Below are 26,067 nucleotides of genomic sequence, written 5' to 3'. Positions count from 1 at the left end.
TAGTACCTTCCCTGTTGACGCTGGGCCACATCTTACTTTGCAATATCGGTATGAGCCTATTTTGGCACAATGCGTATTATGTTTATTGTTCACAAGTATAATCAGAATAAGGGTTCATTTGTGGTACTGAGTGGGGTTCATAGTTTGCTTTGATTAAAAGTGTTGCTTACTAACGGAAGTTTTAAAGTTTACTCACCAATAGCAGCCAACCTTTTCTGAAACTGCTCAGGGGCCCATAGGCAGGAACCTAGACAAAACCGGCAACAGAAGCGGGCAAAACAGGAACAGAGGATACAGAGACAGACAAGGGAGCAGTATTGGGGGCTGGCACAGCAGCCTCAGGGAACAGAGGAGTTTCAAAAGTGACTCTCGGCATAACCAAAGAGTTTGTATGGGTCCGGGAAGTTGAAGGAGATACCTCAAGGGTGACGAGGCATGACTAAGGGAGTCTCAAATGTCATCAGAGGCAAACCTGTAGCATCTACAGGGGCCACAGGGGAGTCTCGAGGAATGACCACGGGGACAGGCCTGGCACCTGGCACTGGGACAGGCCTGGCATGTGTTGCGGGGACTTGTGGAGTGGCCTCCTCCACTCTAGGAACAGCCAGATCCGGTGACCCAACATTCAGCTGCGGCGGGCCCGCGGGCATGGCCGCATCATTCAGTGGTGAGTCTGGGAGGGCCGGAGGTGCCGCTGCGCTGCTCAGCGGTGGCAGGTCCAGAGGCACGGTTGCGCTGGTCAGCGGTGGGTCTGGGAGGCCTGAAGACAGGGTTCCACTACTAGCAGCAATAACTTTAGCAGTAAAGCCTTTAAATTGCTTGACAACAGAGCGATTTTTTTTTTTTTTTTTTAATTTCATGCTGCATTTTGTACTATGTGCTCTTGTGGAAGAATATGCCATCCTACTAAGTGCTGTAAGTAGTTTGGATGAAAAGGTAGGCCTTTTTAACCTGACTTGATGTGGAGGTGGAGAAATTAGACTTAGATAGCCATGTTAACACCACTGATTTACATTACATGTCCATTTGTCATCTTTGGTGATGTAGAGGAATTCCAGCTCTCTAGCGCTCTTCCTTCTGGCTTAGTGGCAAGTTTATGGCAACCTCACTACTACAGCCCAGGTTTGATTCCTGGTCTGTTTATGCTTTTATGATTACAACAAGCAGATTTAACATGAAAAAAAAATGTGATCCTTGAATTTTAATTCAAACAGCTTAGGGTCCCACCCCATAATGTTGAGAACGAATGGAAGGGAAAGTTGTCAGCAAATACGTCCTCCACTGACAAGCTGAAGTTGATTAAAATCTAAGTAGAATATAAGCATTGCTAATCAAACCCTGGTTGTGTCAGGAATAAGCAGCTTGGTTATAAAGACTTGCTGCTGGAGCAACATGACTCTATATCAAAAAGACTTGACGGTTTTTACGTGCCTGTTGTCTGGCCTAAAAACCTGCATTACATATTCAATATTTGATGTGTGGGATAAAGTGAATTGATAGCATGTACAGTTATGAACTTTATTATCTCTGCTTTTGATGCCAGATGCATTCAATAGCTACAAAGTTTTTAAATGGGCGTTTTTGCCATCCTAAGTGGATGCTGTTTAAGGAGATGTCTCATCATGTGTCACATCTGTAATGATCACTTGCCATAAAGTGACAGAGCCGCATTTAAAGCGATGCGTTGGCAGGGAAGCAAATCCAGGTCAACTGCTTGGAAGAGAGCTATGCTCGCCACTACACCAGCAATGCAAACTTGTGCTAGATTCGCCCTAATGTTGTGGTCATTGCAGTCACCAAGAGCGTGGTCATGCTCTTTGAGTGGTACCTGACTGCAAGGCCCTGTCTTTAACATTCTTCAAAGAAGTGTGAACTTCAACAGCAAAAGATGCAAAATCATTTTATGCTGGCAGCTCACACAGTTTCATTAGTGATGTGGTCATCACAGCTATACGAGGATGCATCATGAGCTCTCCACATTGCATAATAATGGAAAATGGCACATCACTACTAATTTCAACAAATGTGCAATGTAGATGAATTAGTGCACCTTAAATAATGCACAGATTACATTCTGTTTTTTGTGGATCGCTAGCAAACATTGGCATGTCCTGTTTCTTGTCAATTTGAAAGCTGCTCTTCTGTCATTTAAGATTGGTCATTCTATACTTGCAACTTTCAGTCTGTTTTATCCAAAAAATGAGCAAAGAACACAAGGATAAGAAAAGAATTTGCCCTTTGAGATTCATTTAATAACATTTGAATAACCTTTGAAGTGAGAATATAAAATGGATCTCAATCATTGTAAAATTTTAATGGCTTGTGAGTGGTCATCTTACTAGGAATGCTTTAAAGTGAACAAACACTTGAGGCAACTGTTTCTCAGGCAAAGTGTCTGTATTCAGGTTAGGACATGTGCGTGTTCAAGTCCTTGCCCTCTATTTCATTCTCTGCAGTTTAATGAGAAAGACCTGACATTGTGTAATGTCATTTCCTATTTGAGAACGAAAACAACAACAATCTTGGTTATCAAAGACTCACTCCACCCTGACCACAGCCTCTTCTCTTAGAAGCCATGACAAAACCACCATTGCAGCTTGAGAGCAAAAATCGAGCTTCTTAGGAGTTGTTATATCCCACAGGCTGTTTGACATCTCAATGCGGTACACAGTAACTTAATTTTGTTTCCATACATGTACATTACACTTTTAATGTTTCTGATACTTCAGCCTATCATTTCTCTCTCTAAGTGACAACACTCTAGAAATTTTCTCCAAAAGCACTGAATATTATTCTAACCATTTATGGCTGTTCTCCCTTCATGTACACAAAGTCCAGTATGCATCCAAATGACATCAAAAGAGATATCTGTTAGTAACTGAACATCTCCAACTTGTAAGAGTCAGGACTCTTTTTACCATCTGGAATCACTCAAGAAAAGTGGGAACACTAGTGTCACTAACACATGGAAAGAGCTGTTATTGTAATTTCTCGTATGCACAACTAGCTGTGTTTCTTGCCAACATACTGGTGTTTGGACCTATGGGTGCACTCAGACATTTGAGCTACCTTTGGTAGCTCATTTGTTGGAGTGGAGGACTGTAGAAGTTAGAACTGTTATCCTTAGGTTGTTGGTTTAAATTTGCATCAAAGGAAGTTGGTGTTTTCACATACAATTTTATATGAGCAAAAGGGGAGGACTTTCCCTGACCAGGAATCGAAGCCAAGCCACAGCAGTGAGAGCACTGAATCCTAGCCAGCAATAAATATTTTGTTCCTGTAACGCGCGGTGGCCCGACTGCCACAGGGCGCAAGGCGGGATGCACAGACTCCTCCAACTTGGACGAACATTTTATTAACATTTAAAGACATAAAGGCACTCACACTTATCACAAACAAGAAACATGAAACAGTTAACGCAAAACAATCATGATACACAAGAATACATCTAATAGAAACGCGTTACATCTAGACATTATGCCGACAATAACCAACACCCTGCACACTTTAACATGGGTTTATATACATAAAGATGAAAGAGGTGCAGGTGTGGTTACAAACAAGACAGTCTTCCCACTGCATGTGGGGGGCCGAACCACGTGACTCGTGGGAGGTGAGCGTTCCATGACAGTTCCCCCTAATAAGAATATTTTTCAAAGTCTGTACTCCTAATCTACTGACCATGTTTGGATGCATACTGGACATGGTATGCATAAGCGATAACAGGCCATAAAGTGAGTTATTCATCTTTCTTATTGTTCTACAAAAACATGAAGTTTGAAAGGGAACCCTAGCCGCTATATGTGCCATTGCCCCCTAGCGGGCCCATGGGCGGGCCCAAATGGGCATACTCAAATAAATTACTTGATAAAATCGAATATTCTTAAAGTACAGTACATTTATCAACATAACATTTCTTAGGACTAATACAAGTACCTGCTTACTGATTTTCAGCCATCTGCATATATCCATTCGCCAGAAATTGCACACTGAAGACATCGTGTTTTTTGGGTAAAATTTCCACAAAAACATGCCTGCCCTTTTAAGTTGCCTTTTAAACAATCTTCTGGTACAAGATAAGTTCTGATTTAGTCATAGAAAATTCAATTACCATCAAAACAACTGCATGACATGTTTAAATGGTATACAGAGTGTTAGTAAACTTCTTTAATTGCGTGCTCACTTCTGTGCGTAAAAGCAACGTTTTTCTTCTGGTTTGGTTCCTTCGTAACAAACCCAAACTACGCAAGCCGTTGGTTAACTGAAAAAGTACGCTTCTGACGTAAAAGTGTTCCAGAATAGAGCATTAGACCCCCCCTCCTTTTCTATTGTAAATTGATTTCTATTGGCCGTTGCTGCACCATTGTCTTGGAGCAACAGCAACTCACACCTATGTGTGAAGGGGGAAGGGAAGGGAGGGTGACTAGCATTTACTTCCAGGCATTTCCAAGAGTTTCCAGGGCAAGCTGCTTGTTTGGCAGCAGTTTCATCAAATAGAGGAGGCTTAGATGAAAACGTAGACCCCTCACTTGTCTTATTTAGTCATCCCTTTAATGTTTAAAGGTATGCACACTGTATACTGTCAGTGCTTCAGTGTTGTTAGCAGATAGCATAGCGCATCGGTTTGGCGCTGTTTGGCACTATTTGGTGAAACTATAAGATTGATATGATGATTTTGCCAATATGTTTGGACATCATGGAAGAGGCTTATTTTAGCTGAAGTTTATGTGGAATTGTTTGAGTTCTGCTTGACCGCTAGCATCGATTAGCTTAGCTGCTAGCATAGAATAGCTTAGATGTTTGCATAGCAAATCACTGGATGTTTCCATTCACTGCTGGAACAATTCCTAATCCTGCTACAAATCGTAAGTATAAATGATAAAGTATACTATTTCTTTACAGTATTACAGCATTTACAGTATTTTCTCCAGCATCTACAGTATTAGCTAGTATAGTAGTAGTAGCTAGTACAGTATTTTCCCCTAATGCTGCTATGAAGCTAATATTGTTGTGAAACTTACTAAAGTAACTTACTGTTATGTTTTAGCAAAAAGAAACATGCAAACTTGATATATAGTGATTAATGACTTTGTTTGCATTGGAGAGGTTTTTGGACCCTTTGGATAAGTGTAGGACGCCTAGTGGAAAATATTGTGTAGATATTTAGTCATTTCATGTATATGCTCAAAACTGTTCAATTTATTACACAAGACCCTGGTGAATCAGAAAATGCAGAGTATGATTGAAAATTAATCTTCAGCATCAATAGACACATTATACACCAAAAAACCCAAAGGCGTTTTATGTTTTTTTGACATTTTCTTCTGTATTAGATGATCTCAAATGGAACCTGAATGATGGACAAATAAGCCTGGATGTGAATGGATGTCTAGTCCCAAGTGTCTAATTCAGTTTGAATCCTGAATCATCATTGTGCTATGTGTACAATTTCAGATACCTAGTGTTAAAGTGAACAAGTACAAATTGTTCAAAAATGATCTTAAAACTGCTTGTGCATTAAAGGGCTAGCCACTAGACCACCAGGGATAAAGGTGATGGTTGCCTCTAATATGAACATGAGCTACATTCATTGGTAACGCTTTGATTAGAACCAGGCGAAAGCCTGCAATCACTAGTTGAAATAGCTCAGTTTTGGGGAGTGTTAAACTGAATATCCAAAGAGCCCTGGTTCAGTCTTGGGTTTTGGCATCTGTGCCAGACCACTCTCTTCAACAAATAGTCTTCTTTTTAAGTATATTTCATAAACCTTTACATTCCTTTACTAAAAAACGAATGAGACATTACTGTTTTTACACTATCGTTACAAATCATGGTGTAATAGTGCTCTAGACTTTGAATTCAGTGAACCTACTTAAACTTTTTTTGGAATTTACACTTCCTTATGATATGTTTCCTCACTGCAGAGAGTCTCTTGAACAGTGGCTTCTGCACAAATGTTTTTGAAATATAGTCCATGTCTGCTGGCCAAACAACTGAACAAGGGAAGGGTAGGTGTCAGCTTGCATGTGTGCTTGCGTAGGTATCCTGGTTCACACCACTCCAATATTTTCATGGAATGGGGCCTAACTCAGCTTCCTTTGGCTCATGGACGAGCTTTGTCCTACCAAAACAAATGATGCAAATAAGTGATCTGCTTACTAAAGTTCTTGAAAATCAAACTCTTCAAAGAGGAATTGCATAATACTAAAAAAAACTTCCAAAACATTATACTCTTTTGACAGGGGTAAACATGCTTTTCCTAAGTGTGTAACAATATAGACAAGACACACTGAAGAATATGGACATTGATCCCACTACCTCTAGCATGCTAAGCAAGAGGTACCTCTACCACTTGAGCTAATTCCCCTTTCTTGTCATACCATTTATGCAAAAGTGTACTTAATAAAATTACTGGAATGTGGGGAAAATCCATGAACCACATGGTATAGTTCACCACCAAGTACATTATTTATTTTATATATGATGTGCTTTATCTGAACGGCACAGAGTTTATGCCAGACCTCATAGCAGATTTATGTTGCTATGGAAAAAAGTCAAACAAGAACAATACGCTGGGTATTTAGAGTAATGTGATTTAGAGTAAGAGTAATGTGCATTTTTCACCTGCAATAATGTGGATTTATTTTCCATAAACATTCCTGCTTTTGATTTTTAAAAAGCCATTTCTTTACAAACATCGCTGTTATATTTTGGAAGTTATTTATGGTTCCATGCTAAAGTAAAGTCAGTACAAGGCTTAGCATGGCAGGCCTAGTGAGTCTAATTGGCTATCCTAACTATAAAGCTTCTTTAGCGTTGTTTAATAAATGCTGTGAAATGTAGCCTAAAATTAATTTGTATCCTAAATTCATGAAATATTTTTTGATAAAATAGCTCCATGAAATTAACTGATGATTGTGAAATTAGTAGAGTCCTATCATAAGCGCCTTCCATTTCACGTGGTATTATGACGTCACAACGTTGCCATGTGACCTCACTATTTGGCTACAAATAGGTATAAATACATATGGTTATTTAATGAGAGAAGATGCAAAGCATTGAAACAATTTTTAACGTGTTCGAGTTGAGACAGGAACGTTCACTGGTTGATATAATATTATCTAGTTAAGCTCGTTGTCATGTCGACTGACCTCCAAGCTCACTACAATACTCAACATGCCATTCGTCGCAAGGCCAAGGACTCAGCCAACCATACACATTCATTCAGATCCTCATCACCAGAATATTGACAGCACCTGTGTTCCACTCCACACCTGTATATAAACCTGTTGAGACCTCACTTACATTGTAAAGTATTGGCACTAGTTTTGAATGTGCGTACCGAGCGTTATTTCATTAATTGCTTTCCTGTATTTCGACTGTGTTTTGTTCTGATTTTTCCCTAGCCCTTCTGTATTGTTTGCCTGGTTTGTTATTGCTCTTTGGTTTTTGGACTCAGACTGTTTACCCTCATGATTTGGATTATATCTATTTTGGCTTTCTTGGTTTCGACCCTGGCTTATTCACCTATCATGAAGCTAGAACAAAATAAACCTATCTATCTACATCCTCAAGCATCTGGCCTTACTTGTCGTGTCACAGAATACTTCGCTACCATGCAGATGGCAGATTCAGAGGTGTTGAAAGAAGCGATCACCAATCAAGGACAGCTACTGGGCCAACACCAACAGGTGTTCAAGAGTTTCACATGGTGCATGGATACGAATGCCACACAACAAACAGACCAACAGGTACAAATGTCAGAACTCAGACAATGTCTCAAAGAACTTACATCATGGTTACATGCTATGACTACTTTCCCCCAGCCAGACCCACCTCATGCATCCGATGCTGGCAGCACTCCCACTGTAGCCTCCGTAAGTAAACCGGATAAATACAACGGTTCTCCAGAGAAGTGTCAGGGTTTTTTGTTACAATGCACACTACATTTTAATGGCATTCCCCCCTCTTTCTAACCAGGCTAAAATAACATTCCTTACCTCTAACCAATAAAGCTTTAGATTGGGCTACCGCCGTTTGGGAGAACTTACAAATGACTACTTATGAGGATTTTATTGCGCAATTTAAAGCCATGTTTGATCACCCGCATGAGGTAAGAGCACGCGAAAAATTCTTTCTAAACTTCGTCAAGGCAACTGTTCTGTATCGGACTGCGCCCGCCAATTCCGTACCATTGCTGCTGGTAGTGGGTGGAACGAAGCAGCCCTGATCATTACTTTCTGGAACGGTCTGATCACAGAGTTATTGCATGAACTGGCTTGCAGGGATGATGAGCTTAACGATCAACTGATGCTATCCGTCTTGACCATTTTTTGCGGGAACGAAGAACATGTGGAGGTAACATTACTCCCTTAACTTATACGACTCTGGTGACTGGAGTAAATCCCAGACAAGACACTGCAGCAGAGCCTATGCAATGCGATTCCACACGCCTGACCAAGGAAGAAAGGAGACGTCGTTTTCAAGAGGGACTATGCCTGTACTGTGGGTCTTTAGGACACGTTATCAGGGACACGTTATCATCTTAGACCCAACAGGTCTCCTGCCTTGTTCCATAGAGGAGACATGAATAACAAACCCCATGCCTCTGTAGGGATCCAACCCATTAAGAAAATGGTAGTTACCTGTCTATGTTGGGGCTCCCACTCCCTACTTTCTGTGTACAGCCCTGATTGACTCCGGAGTAGAAGGCAATTTTATCCACGCCCGCCTGGTTAAAGAGCTAAACATCCCCATAGAGCCCTTACCTAAGACCCTTTGGCTAGCCGCTATAGATGGGTCTTCAGTAGGTCCTGGTTCTATCACTCTCTGCACTACACCAGTTAGACTCACCACTAGCACCCTGCACTCAGAACTCTTTTCACACTGGTATTGGAATTCTCATCCTTCCCAATTATTCTTGGCCTTCCATGGTTGGAACATCACAATCCTAGCATATCTTGGTCTCAAAGGGAGCTCACTCATTGGTCATCTCAGTCTCAGAAGGATTGTATGACATTACCTGCAGTGAACCTGTGTTCCACCTCCATAGAAAGCCCAGCTGTTTACCCCACCTTTACTGTTCCTCAAGAGTACCAGGCTCTCGCTATGGTGTTCAGTAAACAAACAGCTACCTTGTTACCCCCTCAATGCACATATGATTGCTCCATCGATCTCCTGGAGGGAGCCGTGTTACCTAAAGCCTGCATTTATCCCCTATCCCAAAAAGATGAGAGAACCATGGACACATACATCAGCGAAGCACTAAGTGAAGGCTGCATTCAACCTTCCACATTCCCCCTGGCATCTGGCTTTTTCTTTGTAAGCAAAAAGGATGGAAGTCTACGCCCATGCATTATCGCAACCTCAACCAGATATCTAGAAAATATGCATACCCGTTACCACTTGTCCCTGCTGCCCTAGAACAACTTAGAGAAGCCAAATACTTCACCAAGTCTGACCTCCGTAGCGCATACAACCTGATTCGTATCAAGAAGGGGGACAAATGGAAGACCACCTTCAGTACCACCAGGGGTCACTATGAATATACAGTTATGCCTTACAGTCTCAGTGTAGCCCCATCTGTCTTCCAAGCATTTATCAAAGACACCCTACATGAGTGCATAGGAAACTATGTGATCGCATAAATCAATGACATCCTTATATACTCCGGGGATCAGGAATCTCACATATGACAAGTCCGTTCTGTTCTGAAGAAACTCCTGGATAATGGACTTTATGTGAAAGGAGAAAAATGCTAGAACCTTTTCACTTCAACAGCCTTCTTGGGATATGTCATCAGCCAGAATGGTATCACTATGAATGACAAAAAGATAGAGGCCATACTCAATTGGCCCACACCCACTACAATCAAGAAGCTCCAGAGTTTCCTCAGCTTTGCACATTTCTACAGATGTTTCATCAGGAACTTCAGTAGTATTGCAGCTTCTCTTACAGCCCTGTTGAAAGGAGCAGCAACCAAACTCCACTGGAACGAAGCGAGCATTTACACAGCTGAAGGACACTTTCACTACTGCTCCTGTCATTCGACATCATGACCCAACTTTTCCTTTTGTGGTGTAGGTAGATGCCTCAAACATAGGCATAGGGACTGTTCTATCTCAAAGACAGAAGGATTTTAAACTACATCCTGTGGCGTATTTTTCCAGAAAGCTGTGCCCAGCTGAACGTAACTATGGAATAGGTGAACAAGAACTGTTAGCCATCAAGCTGGCTTTAGAAGAATGGAGACATTGGTTGGAGGGGGCCAACCATCCTTTTTTAGTGATCACTGATCCCTGGAACTTGGAGTATATCCGGTTGGCCAAACGACTGAACCCCCATCAAGCCCATTGGTCATTATTCTTTTCGAGATTCCATTTCAAGAAGATGTATTGCCTGGGGTCCTGTAATACTAAAACGGATGCCCTGTCCTGCATGCACCTAGGAGAGACAGAGGAGGACTCTAATGACCAAGAAAACATCCTTCCCGCTTGGGTGCATTTGGCATCCATACATTGGGAGATAGACGAGGAAAATAAACAAGCCTCACAAGGTACCACCATCCCCTGAGCTTGTCCTGTAGGGAAATGGTTTAATATATATTTGTAGTGTAATTATTTTCTATTTATTTTATTAAACTATAATTCAAGAAATGTTAGTTGTACTGCGTTTATTATCGTGACAACATATCAGCGTGAATGTGTTCTGATTGTCATTAAGAGCATAATGTGATTAGATTTAGAGACCAAAACAACATATTGATCGAATTATTTTTAATAAATGAAGCAAAAACAAGCTTCTGAAGGAAATACTAATATTTTCTTAATACACTTTCAAGAAGTGGTGGGGACAGTGTAAATTGCATATATGGTTTAAACGGGCAAATGTAGGGACAGTTATTGGCAATTGCCTTGGGTATTTCCAGTGCTTGTGTATCATGAGCTGAAAACAAACTTTGTGGTTTACCATGCTCAACAGGTTTTAATCTGATGGGATTTTTGTCAAAACAGAATGCATCCTTTTAAGGTTAGTAGCAGCAAGTTCACACCTTTTTAGATACAATTTACATGCTGGACACTCTCCTATAGAGCTTGGTATCAGAGGTCAAAGCACATTGCTGTTTTGCAGGAGGATACCGAAACCAACAATATAGATGTCAGCACCATTCCCGCGCGTCGCAGTGTGAGTTGCCCCTCGTTCCCCATGGGACACCACAAGGCTGCGGATGAGGAAGATGAGGGAGAAGCAGCAGACTGAAGGAATCGAGAGATGTGGCAGCATCTCCTGCAGATGTGAGTAAATGTATCATAATATATTTTTATACAGAAGCCATTTTATACATCATCTCTACTTTGGGTTTTCTGTATGTTTGTCTGGAGTTGGTATTTTCAAAGTGTCCCATTCTTAATGTCATGGTAACCAGAATGACATCATTTTAATAACATTCTCTGTAACATGTAAGAAAAATATTGGCTCTGCAATATGAAACACTAATTTTTGTGTTAGGTGTACAGGTAGCAGTCTAAGCAGTCACAATGACAGCAAGCTTTTAGAGTGTGTGACAGCAGTTGTCTGGGCTGTTATGAATAGGAGAGCTTAATTAATTGGTTCTTGTTCCCTCAGAGAGGCTGGATTTCCCAGTTTGAGTGGGGAGTGGAGAAATTGCAGGCAGTTTGGTACACTCGACATATCGTGACGATGCAATTGTAGACACACAAAAGGTGCAGACACACAAACAAACACACCTACAGACACACACATAAGGAGCAGTAACGCAACGCCTGCTAGCAGCCCCTCAGCTCCCTGTGGTCTTGGCTTGGCAGCCCTAGGTCCCCCCCAGGAAATTCTAGGGGGTATTCCACTCCCCCTCTGGAGGGACCGCAAACTCCAGTCATGGCAGCAATGTGTTTTTGTTAGCCAGGTGGCAGGTGGCGAGGACTTAGCAGGTCTAGAGGAGAGAGGGCACAGAAGATTAACTGATGAGAAATGAAAGAATTAGTAACTGTATCCAAAGAGAGAGAAGACAGAGAGTCAGGGTGAGGAAGGGTGGACAAAACAGTAGAAGTAAGGTAAGAGGGAATTATGGAGTGCAGATTGTGATGGAAGGAGGAGGAACACATTAGGGAGGACTGGATGGAAAGAGAAGGAACAGAGAGAGAAATTGATAAAAAGTGATGGTCTGAGAGGTGGAGGGGGGGTAACTGTGATGCCTGATGTTGTAGTGGTGCGGGTGAAGATCAGGTCTAGAATATTGCCCACTTTGTGAGTCAGAGGAGAGTGGTTGAGGGTGAGGTCGAATGCTGTCAACAGCAGAAGCACACAGGAGGAATGCAGCTTGTCTGATGGAAGGTTGAAGTCTCCAATGAGAATGAGTGGATTTCCTTCAATGGGGAATTGACTCAGGAGGATGTCGAGTTCATCAATTAAGTGATCTAGGGAACATGGAGGGTGGTAAATGTCATTGAAAGTTTGTGGGGAATGGGATGAAATGGCATGAAATTCAAAAGATGATATGGAAAGAGTAGAGAAATAAAGTGAAGTGAAACATGTCTATGAGAAACATTTCAGATGCTTGATTTGTGGATGTATGAGATTAAAGATTGAGATATGAGAAGATACTTGATGAGTTTGTGAAGTCCAGTAGTTGAGATGTCGATGAACTGATTGAGAGCAAAAACAAAGCCTTCACAGATGTTGATTGCACCTGTAGCAGAATTGTCTGAATTTAAGTCAATTCAATAAGTGCTGAGCCCACCCCTCAATTTACACCTAAGACCAGGGCAAAACTACACCTCTAGTGAGTAATTACAGCTAACAAGCAACTAACAACTAGGTTCAGACAATTAGCCTTGAACTTTACAGAATCTAAGGCAAAAGTAAGTAAACTCAGATCCTACCTTAACCAAGCAGAGAATAATCCAATGAGAAAAAACAAAGCACACAGGGCACAGGAAACAAGTTTGAACTTGTGTGAAAGAAGGGCTTGTGTCTGTGTGTGTGTGTGTGTGTGTGTGTACCATATTGCTTGATTAATGTTGGGGTATTCAAATGGAAATTTGACCTTTTCCCCTGACCCCTATTTGCTGCTCACTTACACTTTACCTGAAGTGGGTTTATATCCTCTAAGATATACTGGAGGAGTTGTTCTTCTGAAACAAAAGAAATTCTGCTTATAAACCACTTTGCACTTGAACTATTTCTGAGACACACAATGAGGCCCTGCCTAACATTTTTATTTATTTATTTATGTATTTATTAATTTATTTAACAAAAGATTGGACCTTAACATATATATATATATATATATATATATATATATATATATATATATATATATATATATATATATATATGATTATGCTTTTCCTAGACAACATACCAATGAATTTATGGAAATAAAATCAACATCTTGCTCTACAAAAATCCTTATTTATAAAATGTTTTTACTTAAATATTTCAACGTTTAAAATATTTAGTTTAGTGCTGAGTGGTTAAGTTTTGGTTTTAATTAAACATTTAATGGTGAGGACACTATGGTGAGGATACTTGGAATGTTCCCTTTTAGAACATGAAAAAAATGCAGTTCTACTCAGTTCACAAAAAAAAAAAAACCCAAACAAACCTGGCGCATAAAAACCCTTCAGTAATTACAGATCTACACTGTACCAAAGATTTGAATCATCTCTCATATTTTACTCACCACTCATTTTATTCATTCACAATGTATTCAGTGTAGATCTAAATAACATGAGATAGTAAAGATATTGTTCATTTTGTAATGTTTTGTCATACCAAGTATAACATTTTTATATATTTAATATATAAAAACAAGCCACAAGTGCTGATCCACAAGGTCCATATTGATGCAAGATTATTGATGCCAGTCACTGTAGTTTGATTTCTGGTTTTGTATCTCAGGAATGTGTGATTTTAAAACCAGCATATTTTCTTTGTTTTATATTCAGCAGTTATGTGACATGTTTGGGTGAAGCAGATGAGTGAGCATGGATTGGTTTATTAAATAAACCAAGGGCCAAGAATCAAAATGAAGTAAACTAAAGCAGAGAAAACAGTAGCTTAGTTTGAAATGTCAGATAGATGTGGCTAAGTGCACCTCCAATTTTAAGCTCTTTTTTGAATGATTTGTGTTTGTTCACTTTAACACTAATTATCTGAAATTATACAAATAGCATAATTATCATTCAAGAATCAAATTTAAGTAGACACTTGGGCCAAGACATATATTCACATCCAGGCTTATTTTTTCATCATTTAGGTTCCATTTGAGATCATCTAATACAAAAATGTCAAAAAACAAAAACAATGCCTTTTATTTTTAGGGTTTATAATGTGTAATTGGATGCGGGAGATTCATTTTCAGTCATGCTATACTTCCTCTCTCTCTCTCTCTCTCTCTCTCTCTATATATATATATATATATATATATATATATATGTACACACACCATATATACTATATATACTTTATTTATGGAATACACCACTTGGAAAATGCTTGTTAAGTGTTTTGATAGCCCCCCAACCCCTTTCACATCTTGGTCCATGGTGGGTGAGATTTGCTTTCACTCAATGAAAATAGCTCTTTATGGCTCAATAGAAACCACAGAATTAATGAAAGGCATGGTTGTTGTGGAAATTATCAAGAAAACATGGTGTATTCCATGTGGATTTCTGGCAAATGGTTTGATGTACACTAAAAATCGGTAAGCAGATTCTTATATTAGTCCTAAGAAATTTCATGTTGATAGATGTACTGTATTTTAAGAATATCTGATGCTATCAAGTAATTCATTTTATTATTCTAGAGGGCACATGTGTAGCAGGAGTTTAATCGCTGTAGGAGGCTAATGTGAAGTGCTGCGGATGGGGACATGCAGGGATAATTAGGAAAACAGAATGCAGGTTAAGACCAGGGCATTACAGTGCCCATGTCCGAGTGGCCCACTGAGGGCCTTGAGTACCATGCTGAGGAAGGGTGAATGTGGTGGAAGGATGTGGCCACAGTATCAGGCCACAGTATCTGAGTGGCTGAAACCCAGCTGCTCTCCTCAGGTCAGTACTCATTCTAGTCCACCTGATGATGCAATCATCCTGTGCGCAGCCTGGAGCTCAGTAAGGTGTTCACGGTGTAAGCAGGACTACCTTCTACATCTCTGAGGGTAGGCTAAGCAAACATGGAAAGGACTGAAATGATCATGCCAACACATGAAGGGATAACAAAATACAGTCACCCATAGGGCTGACCCTAAATGTGATGCCAATACCCAATCTCTTGGCTGCTATAGGAGGGTGTCTGCCTGACATAGGTCCACTTTTGTTTTGAAGGCAGTGATGCTGTAGTGAATGCAAACACAGGAGAGAGGGAGAATCCAAATGCAAGAGGTTTTATTGGGTTTGTGAAGCAGGCTTGAAGTGAATGGAGAGATTTCAGTAGGATCCTCAATGTAGCAAAGCAGGCAGGAGGGAGCTTGTCTGTACACTAGATAAGGCCAGTTCAGGGTTGCAAATGAGGGGCAGAGTCTGGGAGGTGTCCAAGGATCAGGCAGAAGACAGGCTCTAGAAAACAGACAATGTTCAGTAACCAGGAAATCTAACATAAACGAAAGGCTCAGTATGCATCATGCAGTCAGCAATACTTCACAATGAGAGTATGAGAGAGGAGAGTTTCAATAGGAGCCCTATGTACAGAAGAGAATAGGCAACAGGTGTATCTAGTTAGTATTCCAGTGAACCAGATCAGAGACTATGGAAAAAGGAGGCAGGAAGAGGTGGTGGGGGTGGCCGTGCTGGAACAGGCTTAGTTAATAGGATCAGTGACAGATGGCTGCACACAGACATTTACATTTTCATTTTTGAAATTTAGCAGACGCTCTTATCCAGAGCAACATACAAAAGTGCTTTGTAATTTACTTAAAGAATATATCCACGTACAGTACAGTAGGTTAGAATTAAACATACCAATGAACTAGAATACTGTAGAATACAGGGATGAATGCTGATACCTAGAAGTGCAAAATACATATGGTCTATCTTAAACAATGATAAGTGCTATCTAGCAATAATTGCTAGAGTTTGTTAAACAACATAAACAGTGCCCTACAATAAGTACTAAATTAGTCAGTCAATAAGGGAGCAGTGTCAGTTGGCCTTTAAATATTCAGCAAATAGATGGGTCTTCAGTCTGCATTTAAAGACTGTAAGGGGTAAGAGAAGCAGAGGTAATATACAGCAAACAGCTGATAAGCATACAAATTCAACAAGGATCAGGCAAAGGAGTAATCCAAAAACAGGCATCAAAAGTATAAACCAGAATAGCAGACAAAGAATACGGTTGCTCAGAATCATAATGCAGGCAGACATCACCATGAGAGACTGGATAAACTGAGCTTATATAGTTGAACAAAGTGCGGTGATCCGGATCTGATCTGGGCTTGTGTAGTTTGTGCTTGGCTGAGTCCAAGTAGAAGACATGACAGCTAGGAAATGTATTATTGTAACTAGTTCATCAGATGAACGTGTGTAATCTAGTTAGCTACAAAGACCTGGTAGTATTCACGCTTGAAATTCTTTGAAGCTGTGGAAATGCATGCTGTAGGTATTTGTAGGTATCTCATCACAAAGAGAGTGCCAGAGACAAGGGCTGCCTGATGTGAAATAGTTTAAATTGTATAGTGCTTGTTTAGCATGCCAGAAGCAGTGAGATTGATTTTCCAGAGCAAACTTTGTCAAGGTACCAGCTAGAGAGAAGGTTTAGGAGCTAAAGGAGCACTGCCCCATACTGGGATAAAACCCATGACCTTGGCATTATTAGATCCATGTTGTAACTAACCTGAGCTAACCAACATTTTGATTGTTTGGCTTGAGCCCTGGTTGCAGGAATGAAAGGCTACTTTCCATGAAATGCTAGACATGGTGGGAACAAGGATGCATGCATCTTCCAATTAAGCATAGATGCCAGTTGACACCTACCATTCCCATCTCCACATGGTTAACCAGCAGTCAACTAATGAATTCAATTTCAAAAGCAGTTGCACACATCAAGTGCAAAGTTCATTGAAATTCATACCATCAATTACAGAGTGCTGTTACACCAGGAAACCTGTCACAGAAGCAAAGAAGGTAGTGACTCATTGTGTTTGAGCCATGGAATAAGGGAGACAAATCAAAGAACAGCCTCTCTGTCAGAGTCCAAAGAAAACTGGTTACGCTGACAAGCTGAAACCTAGGGTCAAACAAAGTACCTTTAGATCTCCAGTTTAATGCTCTCCTAGCTGAGCTATTTCAGATACTGAAGTGCTGCACCTAGGTCCAAACAAATTTTTAGCTACCTATGTAGCACCAATTTACAGTATAGGACATGCGCTCAGATAGGCTCTACTGCTGTTAATTCTACAGACAGGTCATGCACTGAAGTGCACATTCAGCTTGTTCTGCTAGCTATGATACTAGAATACTCAAATTATTATATTGCAGCTTGTGATGGTCTGCCTGTCACATGCGTTATGCATGCCTCTCTTGATTTTGTCTTGTCCCGAATGAATTGTGCCGTGCATTTTCTCAGGCATACACACCTACATATGTTTGCACTACTCAAATACTTTAAAATGTATACTATGTGTGTCTCAAATTGTGCTGATATTTGATATTTGGCTGTTGAGTCTATATGCAATACATCCTATGACAGTGGTATAATGCAGTTTATTGTGCTGCCCTGACTTGTGTAAATACATTTATTGTTGCCATTGTGTGGAATGCTATTGCTCTGGACTATCTTGTCCCCTTTGACTGTGTGGTTCTGTAAAACCATGAAGGAATGACTGAATGACTGAATGAATGATTTAATTAATTAATTAATTAACACTTTATAGTCATCATACATATTACAATGAAATTCTGTGCTGTCCTCTCAACATGAACCATATTAAAAGAGATACATGACAAACACAGACAAGCACGTAATTAAATACAGCAGCAGACAGCAGTAGGGAGCAACAGTAAATACAAAAGAGCAATAATGTGAAAAATAGGTGCATGTGCAGTGTGTGTCTCAGTGCGTAGGTTAGGTATATACAGATGGGGTAATCGGGGGGAAAAGCTGTCTTTAGTCTATTGGTCCGAGTTTTTATTGTTTTATATCTCTATCCTGAAGGCAGAGGGACAAAAAGTCTGTGGCCTGGGTAATTGGGATCTATGCTAATACTGCAGGCTAATGTTGCAGACATTAGTGCAGATCCTGCAGGAGTTCAGGTCAGGGAGAGTGGTCATCTTGCGATCCCACAGTCCTGAGTTCAGATCAGGAAGCAAGCATCCCGCAATCCCATAAATCCTTCATGTTTTGTGCTCCACAGCTTTCAAATCATAGTCATATTACAGAGACAAAGAATACTTTCAGTGGTGCTTCTCTGGAAGTTTTCCGGTAACTGGAAGTAGAGTCCAGCCTGTTTGAGCTCCCTTAAGCTGCTGGGCCCTCATCAACCAGTGGGATATGTACAGTGCCCAGATAAGGTGGGCCATAATGTGGAGTCCCATGTACTTTATGTTGTCTACACAATCCGCTTCCTCACCTTGTCTGAATAATGGAGCATGCACTCTTCTTCTGTAATCCACAATGACCTCTTTAGTCTTGGTGGTGTTCCGAACAAGTTTGTTGCATAAGCACCACCTGGATATGTGATGGATCTTCTCTCTGTAATAGGTCTCATCGTTATTCGCTATGAGACCTATTACTGTGGTCTCGTCTGCGAACTACACAATGGTGTTGGAAGCATGGATGTGATGCAGTCATGTGTGAAAAGGGTAATGAGGATGGGGCTAAACACCCAGCCCTCCAGCAAACCTGTATTCTGAGTGAGAGGAGATGATGTATGGTCCCCTATTCTCCTCACCACCTGTGTTTTATTGGTAAAAAAGTCTCTAATCCATGAGCATAGCGGGGTGGATAGTTCCATACTGTGGAGTTTGGCTACCAGTTTGTGGGAGGAGTAAATTTAAAAATAAATCCACAAAATATCAACAAATTACATCTTAACACATGTAGTAAGATCCATGTCCTGAATCCTTCTTGATTAGCTAAGATGCATTGTAGGTAAACTGCAAATCTCAGATGCTAGAGTAGCAGACCTTTACTCTAAGGGTGTAGGGTTCACGCCCCTGTGCAAGTGAAAACATTGTTTACTTTATAAAATCAAGACTTCTGAGCCTATCCTTTTGACTTACTCAGATCATTCTGATAGCAAGTTCATTGCACCTTGTGTACTTGTAGTGCGGTCAGCAGTTTCAATTTAGGCTGAGAGAAGGAGCAGACTTGTTCTAGTCACAGAATCCATTTACATTTAAACAACAGAAGCTTGTCAGTGGAAAATGTACTTTCTCATACCTTTTTGTTCGCTTCCTTTTGTAGACACTACAGACTGATGCTTGAATGAATCTTCAACATTCACACTTGTGCTGACTGTTAGCTAATGCATCAGGGAAGCAATTTTGGAACAAACCTTTGAGGCAATTGTTTTTCAGGTAAATTGTCTGTATTCAGGCGAGGACATGTGCATGTTCAAGTCCTTGCCCTCTACTTCATTCTCTGCACTTGACTGAGAAAGACCTGACATTGTGTAATGCCATTGCTTAATCGAGGGCCAAAACAACAACAATCTTGGTTATCAAAGACTCACTCTACCCTGACCACAGCCTCTTCAATTAGAAGCCATGATAAAACCTCCATCACAGCAGGTGAGGAAAAATCGATCCTTTCAAGAGGTTTTATATTCCACAAGCAGTTTGACATCTCAATGCGTTCCACATGAAAGCAATTTTCTTTCCATATGTGCACATTGCACTTTTAATGTTTCTGATATTTCAGCCAATCATTTTTCTCTCTACATGAAAGACTTTAAAAAGTTTTTTACAAAAGCACTGAATGTTATTCTGACCAGTTATGTCCTTTCTCCATTCATGTACACAAAGTCCATTATGCATCTAAATGTCATCAGAAGAGATATAGGTCAAATGAACGTAACAATTTAATTATCCACAACTGGCTGTGTTTCTTGCCAACATACTGGTGTTTGGACCTTTGGGACACCGAAAGTTTCCGTTGCCTTCGATAGCTCAGATGGTAGAGTGGAGGACTGTAGAATTTAAAGCAGTTACCTTAGGCTGTCAATTCAAATCCGACTCGAAGGAAGTTTATGTTTTCACGAACAATTTTTCATTTTAAGGAAGGAAAAACATAGAGCATTCCCTGACCAGGAATCAAACCCAGACCACGGCAGTATGAGCACCAAATCCTAGCACTAGACCACCAGGGACAAAGCCTTAGTTTCCTCATGACACCAACATTTTTCAAAGTCTGCACTCCTACTATACAGATGACATTTGGATGCATACTGGCCTTGGTATGCATGTGAGGAAACAGGCCATAAAGCGAGTTATTCATCTTTCTTTTTGTTCAACAAAAAAGATGAAGTTTGCAAGAGTCAAAGCTCTTTTTTTACCATCTGGGATCATTCAAGAAAAGTGGGAACGCTAGTGTCACTAACACATGGAAAGAGCTGTTAATGTAATGTCTCTTACACACAGGGAGAACACTTCAGGCAAACCTAAAAGGGTTAGGTGTGGTTGACATGATAGCTCCAGAGTTTCAAGACGATGGGAATGGTCTCCCATTGTAAACAAACACACAGGCAGACACACATAGGTTTATAAACACACACACACACATTCATTATATGCAAACTGACTGGATCTCACATAATACAAACTGCAATCCTCAGATGCTAGAGCAGCAGACCTTTACTCTGAGGGTTTAGGTTTCACGTCCCTGTGCAAGTGAAAACATTGTTACTTTGCCACTAAAGTTTGCTTGTGAACTTTGAGACTGAAAATAATGCCAATATTATCACACGAATGGGGCCCATTATTTCTATAGTAAGGTTTTGCATGCACTTATTAGGAAAACAAGGAGAGAAAGGACCAGAGTCTGCACAAGGATGTTAATAGGCAGATAGGATATCTATCAATTTATAATACCAATGCTAAAGTGTATTAACATACAGCGTCAAGTAGGACTTCCTTGGTGTGTGGTGCAGCCGAAGGGCAGTCCCTCAGCATGAAATCATATAACAAATTTTGTACTATATGTGAATGTCTTAAGGTGCATTTGGCTTGTCAGACAAGTCAGCTACTGGTGATTTCTTCAGTCGACTGGTGTGTATCCACTGTGCTGATCCCGACGTTAGCACAGTGGTTCGGGTAATTGCGATTGTTGGGGGTCCATACGCAGCTTCACCAACTTTCTGAATATTCATTGATTTGACCAAAACAGTGTCACCTGGAATAAATGGATGAGTAGGTTTATCTGCAGGAAGAGGGAGAGCTCAAGAGACATTACTATGCACACTGTTCAATTTCTCAATCAACATTTGGGCGTAGTCCGCCAAGATCACGTCCATGTCACCTGAATGAGAAACACCTGGGCTACCTCTGACACATGGGCTGGTAAATGGTCTACCAAAAATTACCTCAAATGCTGACAATTTGGCGGTGGCAGTGAGCATCATTCTGATCTCACACAACACTGCTGGCAGTATATCTATCCACTTCTTTCCTGTTTCCATCATAGCCTTTGATAACCTTTCTTTCAAGGTACGATTCATTTTCTCAACAATGCCAGATGACTGAGGAAGATAAGGGATGTGAAACTTCCAATCCATAGTTAGGTAGGTGCATAGTTTCTGAGTTACCTTGGAAATGAAACAGGGTCGCTGATCTGAATCTATTACCTGAGGCACACTGTACCTCCGTATTCCCTTGGCTAGGAATTTAACCACTGTGCGGGCGTCTTTCTTAGAACAAGGAAACGCCTCAGTCCACTTGGAAAACCTGTCTACAATCACCAGCAGGTACTTCAACTGACCACAAGGTGGCATGTGTGTAAATATCTGTAGACACTGAAAGGAATATTCAGGAGCCAGTAAGGCATCATGTTTGGCTTCTGTTTTACCCTGGTTGCTTCTAGCACAGGTTAAGCAGCTATCTAGGAGGAGTTTTACAGTTTTGCGTGCATACAAAACTGTTTTTGAATGTTAGCCATCACCCCCAGCTACTATAGCAGACCTGTAAGGGAGAGAGTAAGCCTCCCAAATGAGGTTTGGCAGAGAACAGATAGAATAACCACAGGAAAATTCAGAGTCAGACAGTTTAAAACATGAGCCATGTACAAAAATGTGATAGCCACCTTGAAGCGGCATGCTTGAGAGATCAGAGTGCATGCTTGAGGACTCAAGGATAGCCTCCATGCAGTCGTGGGGCACAGACTCATCAGAATGATCTAGCGATGTCAAAAGCGATCGCAACAGATTAGTAGGTGAACTCAGGGTTGTGTGTGATGGTTAAATTCTGAGTGGTGCAGTGGATGGCCTCATAGCCCGAAGGCCGCTGTGCCGTCATGTGTTGTGTTTGAATGTTATTCATAATATTAATAACTTGATGTGAAGTGTGTAGAACCATGGGATGAGAAAGTACCAATTTCTCTGCATCAGTGACCAGTAGGGCCGAGGCAGCCACAGCTCGTAAGCAGGACGGCATGCCTTGAACTACCTAATCAAAAGTTTTGGAAAAATAAGCCAAAGGGCAATAACTACCACCGTGCTCATGAGCCAGGACACCCACAGCTGTGGAAGCATTTTCAGAAACGTAAAGGTGGAAGGGCAGATTATAGTTTGGCAGGCCAAATGCTAGAGCAGAGCACAAGGCCAATTTCAGAGTCCTAAATGAGTGACACATAGGCTCAGTCCAGACCAACGTATCAGGACAGTCTTTTCTACAGCTCTGCCAGAGGACGTTATCATGAAAGGAACAATCCGGCACCTATTGGTGGCAGTAGCTCACCAGACCCAGGAAACTCAGCATTTTGTTTTTTTGTTTTGTTTGTTTGTTTTGTGCCGGGTGGAGGGATGTCACGTATGACTGCCCGACGGGCATCTGAGAGGCGGCATTCACCTGTGGACCGCAGGAACTCCAGATACGTGACAGATGGCTTGCACCACTGGAGCTTAGCTGGTGAAACCTTAAACCCACATGAAGCCAGATGTTTCAGTATTGAGCAGGACCCCATCACGCAGCGCTCCTGCATTGTTGATGACAAAAGGATGTCGTGAGTGTGTGGTTGTGTGGTTGAGGAGTGAATTCAAAGCTCCCACATTCCATTTAAGTTTAAACATCACCTTCAACAACTGAACTCAAATTGAATTTACCAGAAAGCGATCATTCCCATTATGGAAAACATCATAGAAAAGACAATATGTGGTCGAGTTGTGAATTCAACAAAGCCCCTCATTCCATCTATGCTTAAACATCACCTCCAACCACTGGACTCAAATTGAATTCACCAGAAAAAAAACAAAAAAAAAAAACATTCCTGTAACTGGAAGTCACCTGCCTAGAAAATATAAGAGGACCTTTTCTTTTTTCTGACCTTTCTCTGCTGGTCATCTCCTGCAGATGTGGGCTTTATGGACACAGAGCTGTGGTGAACAGAGATGTAATTAGGCTTTCCAGATTCCCAGTGTATATTCTGTATTATGTGTTAAGGAATGTGTACTCCAAACATATCTGTACATGTGTTCCTACTACAGGGACCCCAATCAAGAATGTTGCAGTGCTAAATGATATGACTCCAGTGCTTTGGCCTTATAAAGCCATAATAAGCACTTTGTAAGAACATCGTTTAATGAATGTTAAGTGTGTGTTCTGTACAACAATAGAAACACAAAATGTGTACACGTGTTTAGAACAATGTAAGATTATTTCTACTTAGATACCTCCCTATAAGGGTAAAAGAAAAACACAAAAGATAGTATGACACCAACAAACTGAAGTCCTCCACTATCAACACACCCACACACAGCACATACCGTCTCAAAACCTGTGGTCAATTTGTCTTCTGCCTTCCACAAAGATCTTGACTGACCACTAATATTCCATGTCCTCTTCAGCACTTTTGTAATTACATGATCAGTACCTTGGATATAGCCCTGTCATATAGGCAAAGAAGGCTACGTACCTGTATTTTCAAGATATGGTGAAGTTTGGAATATTTTACTAGCATTAAAAGTATTGTAAACTGTATTTGAGCACACATTTTCCAACACTTTCCACACATTTGATTTCCTCTAAGTAGCAAAATCATTAAACTGTGCCCTACATTACAGCCCTACATTATTGGAACCACACTACACTACCTCAAAAACTCAACACACTCATCACGCATTTTTACACATTTATTTGAGAAAGTATATTTTTGTAACTTTATAATTACAAAATTATCTAAGTGTAAAGATAATAAATTGACATGAATGTTCAGCTAATATGAGCCTAAAGCTATATGTGTTTGAGTGCATTTACCCACTATCCCACAGCTGACACTTTAGGGAGCAGATGTTTCAGACTGGCTGCAGTGTGTCTGGGGCTGTTGTGTGTTCTCCTGCTAGTTGCCATCACAGTACTGTGGGTGAAGTGCACAACAGAGCGAGACCAGTTACACAGCAGCTACAATAACCTGACTGTAGAGAGGGACCTTTTACAGACCACTTATAACAACTTGACTATTGAAATAAGACAGTTACAGAGCAGTTACAACAATGTGACTGTAGCGAAAGAGCATATATGTATGTATGTGTGTGTGTGTGTGTGTGTGTGTGTGTGTGTGTGTGTGTGTGTGTGTGTGTGTGTGTGTGTTTGTTGTGAAAATGCTCTGCACAAATATGGAGTTATTTCAACTTCAGTATTTACTACATCACTGCTGAGAAACAATTCTGGCGTAAGAGCAAAAATGACTGCAAGCAAAGAGGAGCAGACCTAGTGATCATAAAGAGTGGAGTGTGTGTGTGTGTGTGTGTGTGTGTGTCAGAAGTGCTGCACAGCTGATGAGTGACCTCTGTCTGAAATGTCCTGTTTCTCTGGAAACCTGGCATACTTCACTACAATTTTGAATATATACAGTACTGTACAAAGGTTTTAGGCAGGTGTGGAAAAAATGCAGCAAAGTAAAAAGGTTTTGACTGTCACACCAAATATTGATTTAGATTTCTCTGTTGTGCATTTACTTTGCATTTTGTTAACTGACAAAAATAAACTATTAACACTTCTATTTTTCAAAGCATTCTTGCTTTGCAGCATTGTTTCCACACATGTCAAAAACCTTTGCACAGTTCTGTATATGTTACCACTTCAGAGGATTTCATCAGTAAAACATTTCCTCATACTGGATCGGTTTGACTGACAAAGACACAGATGGATCCTGGAAATGGATGGACAGCACAGCACTGACCACTGGGTGAGAGACCACAGAACTAATCCAAAGTCTTTAGAGACAAGTCTGTCCTCGTGGGCAGCCATCATAACACACCTGGGAGGTTATTTCAAGTGATACAAGACCAGGCTCTACAAAGAAAGAAAATGTTTGTGATGCACACTGGGATTGTCGGCAATACTTCACAATGATACTGAGGTTCAGGTAGTCTTAAATAGCATGGTGCTGGTGCATGTGAGCAGTAACTATGGTGACTATTAGAATTCTGGAGATGGGGACTTCTGGTGGCCAGCTTTATTTATTGCAGCTTCAATCTTGACATAGTGCATAGTGCATAGCCAAGGTAACCCCTTAATTGCTCAATTTGTAATCCGCCATAGTTGTAAGGTGCTTTGGATAAAAGCATCAGCTAAATGCCTTCAATGTTAAATGTCAATACAGTTAGGCCACCAACTGATCTTGATATACCCAAGATATTGGACTTTCTAACAGATCACAGTTGGGAGTAGCGTTAGTGCTCAATTAAAATCAGCACTGGTACTCCTCAGGGTTACTGTCTGTGCTCTAAATTTTCACTTTGTACACATGATTGTACATCTCTTCAAAATGACCTGTTCATTTTTAAAGGTACCACAGTGAGTTTATTTGAGGATGACATCGCTGCCCTCGGCTTAATCTATCAAAATGTAGAGTCTTCATATCAACAACTGCCGTGTAGCCTGACTCTAGATGGGAGGA

The 26,067-nt window shown here is 40.7% G+C and overlaps 1 pseudogene; it reads left to right on the top strand.

Annotated features, from left to right (window-relative positions):
• Positions 1-648: 648 nt before the first annotated feature.
• LOC145657974 (uncharacterized) overlaps positions 649-26,067 on the top strand; it is a 164,929-nt pseudogene continuing 139,510 nt past the window's right edge.

This window comes from Electrophorus electricus, chromosome 5, assembly GCF_041902795.1.
Source record: "Electrophorus electricus isolate QZ-2024a chromosome 5, ASM4190279v1, whole genome shotgun sequence".
Classification (NCBI taxonomy): Eukaryota; Metazoa; Chordata; class Actinopteri; order Gymnotiformes; family Gymnotidae; genus Electrophorus; species Electrophorus electricus.
The sequence above is the reverse complement of the archived record's forward strand: the minus strand, read 5'-3'. Positions and strand labels throughout refer to the sequence as shown.